We start from the raw sequence: 10,055 nt of genomic DNA, 5'->3' as shown, positions 1-10,055 counted from the left end.
CTGTATGTTACCATATATGGTCACCTGCTGCAAGTGCTGCAAAATCTAAAGAATTAGATTTTTGCATCGGTGAGGAATTTCCCATCCTCTCCAAACTTCAGGTGGTTAAGAAAAAAACAGAAGGGTTTTGTTTATGTATGTGGCATGATTGATGACAAGAAATTCACTTGTTGGAAGTACATTTGTCTTGTTTTGAGGATGCTGAGACACCAGGAATAGACCAATATGCTCAGCTCTGACTCAAGGTTTCTTTCCAAAAGATTAGGTAGTCTTTTATAAACAGACAGGATGAAGGCTGGTACTCTTCACAATTCAAACTTGCACCAAGAACAAATACCACACAAACTAAATGTGCTAAGAGAGGGAAGACAAAGGGACACAGGTGCAACATGTTAGGGTGGGGCATACAACTTGACAGAAAAGTAATGTAAAAGAAAGTAATGTGAGGAAACACAGGAAATGCTGAACTGAAATGGCAAACAGGCAACACATACACCCAACATTACACAACATGAATTTATCATTGACACTGTGAGCACACTCACACAAGTCTTCAGCCCACTTTAAATGGACCAGAGTTTGTTCCCTCCCATATTTGGCTTCACTTTGGGAGGTGTGAGAGCTCATCTGAACTTCCAAGTGAACTTTGTTGACGTTCGCTTACAGCGTGAATGCAAATGGGCTTTGTTGCTATACTCCTGTGTTGAACAAGCCAGTGGATGGGGATGCATTTCTTCTGGTCCTGGTCTTGTTTTCTTCCTTGATCAAACCAAATCTCTCTGACTATCCCGGTGTGAAAAGATCCTCAAATATGCAAGTTTATGAGCTACCTCAATTCTGCATCTCCTAATATTTTAATCATTTCAACACAGTGTTCCCATAGTTACAGGCTCTAGTTATAGGAAAGAGCACATACCCGTATGTCCCCCCTCAGTCCCTCTTTCTGCTTAACCACAAGACATTTGTTTATAGATTTTGATTCAGATTTGATTCAGTTTGTGAAAGTGAGTGCATGCAGCCCTCATCCATCTCTGGCGCTCTTATAATTGTATGAGTTCTTGTGATTTGTGGCCTAGGTATGACCTCAAGGCTGTGCAATTGTTTTAAACACAGCTAAAGTTTTATGACAGAGGGGCAAAGAAGAGGTTCATGCATTTCAGATTAGGCTGCTTGATTTTGTGCCAGAACGCCCATTTACAATTTGCCTCCAATTAAAAACAAACAACATATGCACACGTGCGAGCCTTTATTTTAAATCACCAAACATTTGTGGAGGTGTTTAATTTCAAACACCTGCAAATAATGAGATTACTTGGCAAAACCCTGAGAATGACATGTTGTAGAACCCAGCAGATAAGGAGCATTAGCCATAACCGTGTACACGAATACACAAACCAGAAACATGGCAACTGCCTGTCTTGATTTGTATTTTATAAGTATCACAATGTGTCACTCCGTAACTGCACACATCACAAAGCCGTAGGTAATCATTTTCTCTTGGAATACTACAATGCCGCAGGTCCTTCATATTTACCTCCTTCCTCATTGCTGATATCCTTGTTAAGGTCATTGCTTTTGACGGTTTTCCCGGGTGATGTCAGTTTCAGAACAGTCAGGTGACGATTATGCGGCAATCGCAATTTGGGACGCTGCCAAGGATGCTGCCCAACCTTTAAGAGGGCCAAGTTCCTGTAAGGTTCCTGCCCCAGGTATTTAACAGGAACTCCCGTAGTGGAAACACACCTATTGGCACTTAACATTTGATGTTAGGAACAGTCTGCCTGATTGTTATGGATGAGCTGTGTAATCCCTTTATCTGATTTATTCCGAGCCCCTCTAGTTTCAGGGCAATTACACAGATATTTGTCTCCGTATAGATGTTATTTAGTTGCACTCAAAAGTCCGTCTGTGATCCCCAGCCGTCACATTAATGACAAGACGTAATCTGCCTACTTATGATATATTTAGCGTCTCAGGGGAGGGCCATTACACACTTTCTGCAGAGCCTTAACTGACAGGGTTAAGCTCACGAGTGATCCGCGCCCCTGTGGCGTTAAGCAGCTTCCATCAGGCTGTTGCAGCTGTGCATCTCAATGCAGATGTGACGCGCCATGCGGGCGTGTTGGATGTGTGTTTTTCCTCCGTGATTGAGAGGCCCATTGCTTCCTCTCAAGACTTATCCTTTTTAAAAAAAATAAATTTAACATGATTTACCGTCATCTCCGAGGTGCACTCCGCAGAGTTCAGTCCTTAAATCCCCAAGATGGCTGCTTTATCAACCAAAGTGGCTGTTTTTTTCCCTCTTAAGTGAATATATTCAAAGACACTGTGTAAGTTTAAACAATCCTGCATAACAAACAATACATGATGGCTTTTATAGAGGATTTTTTGAAAAAAAGAAAAAAAAAGAAAATTTATTCCTATATAGAATTTTTCCTCAAAGCCATTAAACTATTCCAATCGAGTGGCCTTGTTTTCATCAAAGTGCGCCCAATATCCCATCAGTTCCTTCTTCTCGGTGTTGTCATGTTCTTGGGGAATGATTAATGGTGGCTCTCGGCATTATCTTCCAAGAACAGCATGGAAATTCTACAGCACTTTGTTTGCAGCATATTTTAGATGGTGCAGTGGGCTCTCCTACAAGAGAGTGTCTGTCTGTCTGCAGAGACACATTTTTGGAAGGGAGGGTCGCTATGCCAGTGTTGTCAGTTTATCAAGACACATTTTTCTCGCTCTGTTGTGACAAACTAGCTTTAGCTGAAACAGCAGCTAATTAGTTTTCTCTGCTTGACAGAAACGTCAACGCAATTAGGTTGAAGCAACACCTCATTCAATTGCTTTGGTGATGTTTGACTTTGGCCTTTTAAATTGTGTAACCCAAATTATAAATTTTATTATCCTACATTTACATAGGCTCTTTCTGTGTATGGCTCGTGCAAATCTTTGTTCATTCGTGCTTCTTATATCAACAGTTTTTTCTGCCGTTCTGAATTCTGTTTTTAGAAGCTTGACTAAAACTGAAAACTTGTTTAACAAATCATCATTTACTTCCCACAGAAGCCATCATGCTAATAAACTGCATTTCCATCAATAACAATGGAAGTTCTTCTCCATTCAGGTCAAACAGAGGCAAGGCCCTGCACTCACCAGCTAGCACAAGAACACTCATCTTTACCTGTAGCACGGCTCCGATGAAAACATCGGCCGTTATCTTCTGTTTTTTTGTCTGTGCTCGTTCACTATGCTCATCATTGCTTTCTTTAAGTTCAAGGTTATCTTCCATGATCAACTTTCTTCCTCCATGTTTATTGAGTTATAATCACAATCTAGTCAATCAATCAATCTTTATTTATATAGCGTCTTTTACAATCAAAATTGTTTCTAGGCGCTTTACAGAATCCCAGGGCCTAACCCCAAACAAGCAACAGTGGCAAGGAAAAACTCCCCTTTAACAGGAAGAAACCTGGAGCAGGACCAGGCTCAGGAAAAACTCAAATGCACAACAACAGTCAAGATCCAAAAGGTGTGTAATCAGGCAAAAACAGGTCGGTACACTGGAACATTGGCAGCCAATTGAAGATAGGTAAACTCACAGTCAAAGTAATAAGAATAACCACTTGAGATTAGGCAAAGAGACAAAGCGGGGACAGGGAAGCGAGCACACAATGACCAAGACAAAGACGGGAGCTTAAACACAAAGAGACAGAGGTGTAAACAATCAAGGGGCGAGTAATCACAGAGGGAAACAAGGACAGGAAGTGACAACAGACAAGACCAAAGGAAAACAGAGAACACAAACAGACCAAACTAGGAGAACATGGAAAGAACTTTGGCTGGTGTTACATTGTGGTTACCATCATCAACTTCATTGATTAACCAAAGATAAAAACATTGTTGACAAGGATAAGAGTCTCTGTTCTGAATTGAATAACCTGTCTGGGCAACCAGATGACTTTGAAGCTGATTAATTATGCAAGATTCCTGTTCCTGGGGGCAGAAAAGCATGTTTGGATGAACAAAAATGTACTCAGACCATTTCAGGAGATGGATTTCCTGTCCAAAGCTTTTAGGGCTAAAGATGTATTATGCATGAGACGGATTGCCTGTAATTATTTTTGTTTAATCATGCCCTGCTCCACACTGTTGTGATTGAATTAAAATGTATTTCATAATCAAACCTCTGATCGCTGCCGTCTCTGCATATCACAGCGATGAGGTCTGGATCATCAACACCTTGCTTACTTTTTGATGATTCCCGAATGCAAACGGTCCTCGCCAGGCAGGTTCTGACCATTTAAATCGTTGATTTAAACATCAGTGTGACAGCTCAGGAAACAGGCCATGAAATTATTCCATCTGTGCTCCACAAAGGACCGTTTTCACAAAAATCACGATCAGTGAAGCAAATACAAAGCAGCACCTTGACTCGGACTTGAATGGAACAGAATCCTAAGTCCCATTGCTGGAACCTCAACAGCGTCTGGTCATAATGGCTCACATAGAAGTACTAATGAAAGATCTTTAATTTAAATACGCTTCAGTTAAAAAAAAAATTCCAGTAGTTTTATTACTTTTCTTTGTTCGATTCAAAACATTTGCTGAGGTGGTTCAATTATTTATTTATTTATTTACTGATGGATACTTTGGAATTCCAGCACCATACTTTTTACCTTGGACAAAATACTTGAAGGACAGCCAAGAACTCTCAGATATGCATCTGTTTCATTTTCCCTTGTCTTCACTTCCTGCCTTTGTGCTTCCAGTATTGCAGAAAAACAATAAATACAACAAATGGAGAACATTTGTCTTGACTTACACGTCCAACACTCTTGTGTCTTCTACCTACATTTCTGCTTTGGTTCAAACCCTTTATTGACCAAACTACTATTATGTTTTTGGAAATGTAGCAACATATGAATGTGTGACTGGAGGCTTAGCAATCAATGCTTATATATGCCAGATGTGCCTGGCACAAGCACAAACACACACATCATCATCATCTGGAACCCTGCTGGGGCAGAGAATTGCCACAAGGTGAGCTGTTGGGGGTTAAGTGAGTTCAATTTTACAAGAGTTTGGGAGATCTAATAATGTAATCATGGCATTTTGATTTCATATATGGCCAATTGAGCTGAGGACGCATGGAAGGTGAACAGAAATGATCTGCCCCCACCATCCTGCCATATTAACAATGGAAAAAATTCCCTCACTTTCCTGTTTTTCCAGGTATAAATGTAGCAAGAACCTCCCACTGAGGGGTAGGCAGAGGAATAATTAGTTGATGGTTGAATGAACAATTTCAGATTCAAAGTAAGCAGGATTTTTTATCAAACTTGGGACCACGAAAGGCCATTTCTCCTCACAAAGCAGGTGCAGCTCTGCAGAGCATCTCCCATATGTGTCTATACGAATGGCAGAAGTCGCAGGACATAAATGGAATGGAATGGAATACAATTGAAAACCCAGAGAAGACGATGGAAAGGCCTCATCACGCGGAGAAAGTGATTATGAAATCTGCAGCGGGAGGGTTCTCCAGCCTCTCACTCTCGCTCCCTGCACAATTAACAGCACCCCCGCCGCTTGCATACCAATCACTGGCTTCTCCTTTGATAGATTGCGCTAAGATTTAGATTGATATTCAGCCTATAGCCGCATAAATAATTGCAAATTACTCAAATTACTCGTCTTCACAAAAGCCCACTAAAAGAAGTGCCAGATGATTACAAACAGGAACCAAATCAGAGCTGCATCAACACAAGAAGATGGGGAGGATGATGATTGTATCCAGCTTTAGGGATAAATATCCATTATGACCCGCAGTTCTCACACCAACCTTGCTGATTTCCACCATCACTCAGTTGAATGAAGGCATTTAATGCCTGACGATGTCCTGAAAGGATGAATTTAAGATGCAGATGCACAAGTCAAGCTAAGTGCTTTTCACAGAAATGCTAGCAGCAGTCCAACTTGTATGTGAATGTATATTCATGCACGTAGTCAGGGTAGGTTAAAAGCAGTCATTTCCATCAGAAACTATTCAGAGTTGACATTTGCTCCTGCTGGAGGTGTATGGCAGCTCACTTTTCATGACTTATTGAGTATTTGCACATCCAAATATGAAAGCTAGAATTAAGAGTTGTGTTTGTTTAACTTTCTCACTTTGAGGTGTAAAGGATCCTTTTAATGCGATCATTTTGAGCTTAAAGAGGAATCAAATGTAAATCTATTTGAGTTTTCTTTTTCAATGAAGACGCACAAGAAGTGTTTGTGAAACGGACCATTCGTCATGACCTATCTATTAAACATTTGTGAACATATTCCCAGAAGCAACATCTGCCCAAACCCTGAGCCAGACTTCCTGTTGAGACCTGAGGACACGCACCAGTAACTTCCCTCATTGTGTCTCTATGCTACGCTCTGAAATTGCACCCAATGTTATAGCTTTGATTCATCAAGCAGAATTCCCAGACTGTCACAATAATGACCCACTTCATCAGGACATCGCAAATATGAACGTAAAGCCGTGAGGGCGTGCAAAAATGACGACTTTATAAACTTAACAAGGACCATATGTTTCAGTCACATATGGACGTGCGACCCGGTTGCCTAACTGTTGAGGCTGCTAATTAAAATGATTCAGTAGCTCTTATGACAGAGACTTTCCAGCAGGGGAGTGGGATTTTTTTCCCAAGGGATTTATTACGGAAATACAATTATACATGTGTGTGACCCATAGGACAATGGCAAATCCATATATAGTGGGGCGGCTATAGGCTACGCGCAAATGAATCCAGTAAATGATGCAGAGATGATTGCCTGCAAATGAAAGTATAAAATGAAACGCTGTCCCATACAAATATTTAAGTAGGTTTCATAGCTGCTGGTGATCAAGGAGAAACGCCTGTAGTGAAACGAGACGCCATCAGATTTCATTGGGGGTGGTGTTGGACTTTTCCCCTGTTTTATTTCAGAACCGCAGTTTTGCCTTGATTGTTGTTGGTTTACTCTGATTGTGTTTGCTAGGGGGGAAATGGAATCCGAATGTCCTGTGTAATAGTGGAAGTCCATTAAGTCGTGTAACCGCGTGCATTGCATCAGTCAGCTGACGCCAGGAGCGACTCCTGAAAAAGAACTTTCTACAAGCAATCAGCGTTTTAGTGCATACAAAGGGAATTTAAAGGAATTTCAAAGTTTGCCGCTGTAAAGAGCAGGTAAGTTCCTGATTGGAGACAAACTATTTCTTTATATGTCTTAAAAACTCAGTTTCTAGGACTTCTAGCATGGGCTGTAGCGCTTAGCATCTGTTGTCATCTGAGTGATCAATGCCTCTAAAGTCTTATTAAGTGATAAAAAGGTCATGTTTGCTGACCAAGCCATAGTTCAACATCTGGGGAACCATGTTGCAATTATCACAATCTGGTCCGATCACTTCTGAAATGTGCAGTGATGGACGCGGTGACCTGCCCAGGGTTCATTCCGCTCCTGGGATCATCTCCAATAATCCATGTGGACCTGATAAGGAACAAGCAGTTATCAGACAGTGGATGGGCAGATGGACGGACACTCCAAAATAAAAAGTAAATGGCTGCTATTTGGATGTGAATGCCACAATTTAATCAGAGGCCTTCAACAAATTAGCAACTTATGAATCAAGACAGCAAAAATGTGTTAAGATGAAGGTTAATAAACAGCATTTTGTGGTGCCACAGTGGCTTTGTAACTTTCGACCACTTTCGACCTCAGATAGATTTTTGTTGCGTGGCCTGAAAGGATGTCACTTGTTGGTAGTGAAAACAGCCTTCAGTGAAATTCGCAATGGAATTCCATTTCATTCTGTCAAACGTCTTGTTCCGCACGAAGTGATGGATGAAAATGTGTTTAATAGTTTGGCAACTCTAGTTTTGGTCTTATCATTACTTGCAGGCAACATCGACTCTATCTCAGCAAAAACCAGATTTGAAAACCTGCCGCACTGCTCAAATCTTTACAAGGTCACTTGAATCAATAGACCAAACTTCCAGACAAATTGCAACGAATTCGACAAATTTATTTCTGTCAACACTGACTCACCCCTCCCTCTCAGCAGCTCTCCCTGCTTTAAAACTTTTATGTTGTCAACTTCAAAGTTTACATGGAAAAACTCCTGCATGCACCAAATTCCTAAAGGCCCAAAAAAGCCAAATGTCCCATAAAACCAGTTATCCCTCTAAAGCCCTATTCCTTCTTCCTGGAATCTGTACACGCTTAATAAAATACATCTATCAGACCTTCCTTTGATTAGTCAAACCACCAAGCATCATATCTGTCCTGGAAAACTGTGCTGTCATTCACCAAGGTTCTATTTTGGAGCCCATTCGTTTTCATTACACTGCCCTTGAGACCGGTAAGATAATGTTTCCTTCCACTAACATGTTGAGGATATTCAGCTGTAGCTTCGAGACTCGATTCAATTTTATAACATCTTTGACGGACTCATGCTACTTATGCCTTCATCAAAATAAGAGATTATTACTACCGACACACTCTGGGCACATGTCAGTTGTTTTTTTTTCCCAGTTGTGACTCTTGGCACAGCTAAAGATTTTGAGGGACTTATTCATGTTTTTATCTCGTCACGTTGGCTGGATGTAATTCCCTGGATGTGGGAGTAGATCAGATCGGTTTAATTAGTGCAAAAGGCAGCATGTTGCCTTCTAACTGGGACAAGAAACAGTGGTCATGTAACACCAGCCTTGTCCTGGCCTTCCGCTGCTCTTTCTTTGATTATTTATTGATGCTTATTCTGTATCTAAAGTGTTAACATCAGTGTTTTGCTGTCTAAGGTGTGTTGGAGCTCACGTGTAGGACCACATTTTGTGACTTTTGTTCATTCCCTGACGCAAAAAAATGACATCAACTTTACAGAAAAGGTAGCTGTGTCCAAAAGACTAAATTATCATCCCCAATCTCTCCTAAGATCCTAATCAGAAGAGCGCTGCATCTGCTGTAATTAGCTGCAACATAATTCCCCCTTTTAAATGTATAAGAATAACCAGACAAACACCCCAAAATACATTTACTAATATCAAAAGATTCCGATAATGTGGAAAAAGGATCAGTCAAGGTGTCGCTGAACCATTTTAGCATGTGTTTGTCACGGTCCTGGTTTCCTGTGGATCCGGTGCCGTGTTTTTCATCCCTCCTTCCCTCCATCTCCCTCATCAGACACAACTGGGCAGGAGACCGATGGGCGCTCCTGAACCAGCTGCAGCCAGTCACCAATCAGCTCTCTTTAAAAGGCTGCCCTGGCTCCTGGTTCTTGTTAAGATGGCTCTCTTCTCTGCTTTTTGCATTTTCCATTTCCTTCCTGAGAGCGCCAGTTACTATCCCCTGCAGATGCTTTGTGGGTTTTCCTTCATCACTGGAGGTGCCAGAGCTTTTGTCTTTGGACTCAACATGCTGCCAAGTTTTTAGTCAACTAATTTTTACACCCTTAAACACATGGCTCTTTGGTCTCCTGCCTTTTGGTTCCATTACATTATTTCCAGAGTAAAAGATAATTGAATTAAAGTGGACTTCCTTAGATGGTGATTTACTGTCAGGTCATCTTTGCTGTGGCTTTTTAGCTACCCCGTAAACTAATACCGATGCCTGAATAGGAAAAAAGAACCTGCCAAAATAAAGAAAATCAGTTCATCCAAGATAGGAGCTGGCACTTATATTAGCAGCAATTGCTATCAGTTTCAATGTACTGAGTGAATTAATTAAGCTTATCGGGGTTTAAAATGTCTATTATTTCCTTTTTATGCTTCCAGGTAGTGGTGTACTATTGCTGATGATAATGTCATCATGGCAGAAGCTGAAGATATCCTCGCTGTAATGTTGGCTATAAATAACCCCATACTTCACTGTATGACTGGACTGTAATTATTTCTTTTGTGGCTAGTTTGCCTCATTGTTACTCAGTAAAGACCCCCGGGAGCTGTTTCCAGAGCTGGTCTGCGAGACTGAATGCAACTTTTTCTTTTTCCTGAGGTGTCTGTGTGCACACAAGACTAATACTGATATACAGTACA

The sequence above is a fragment of the Takifugu rubripes genome, chromosome 11 (genome assembly GCF_901000725.2).
Source record: "Takifugu rubripes chromosome 11, fTakRub1.2, whole genome shotgun sequence".
Classification (NCBI taxonomy): Eukaryota; Metazoa; Chordata; class Actinopteri; order Tetraodontiformes; family Tetraodontidae; genus Takifugu; species Takifugu rubripes.
Note: the sequence above shows the minus strand (reverse complement) of the source record.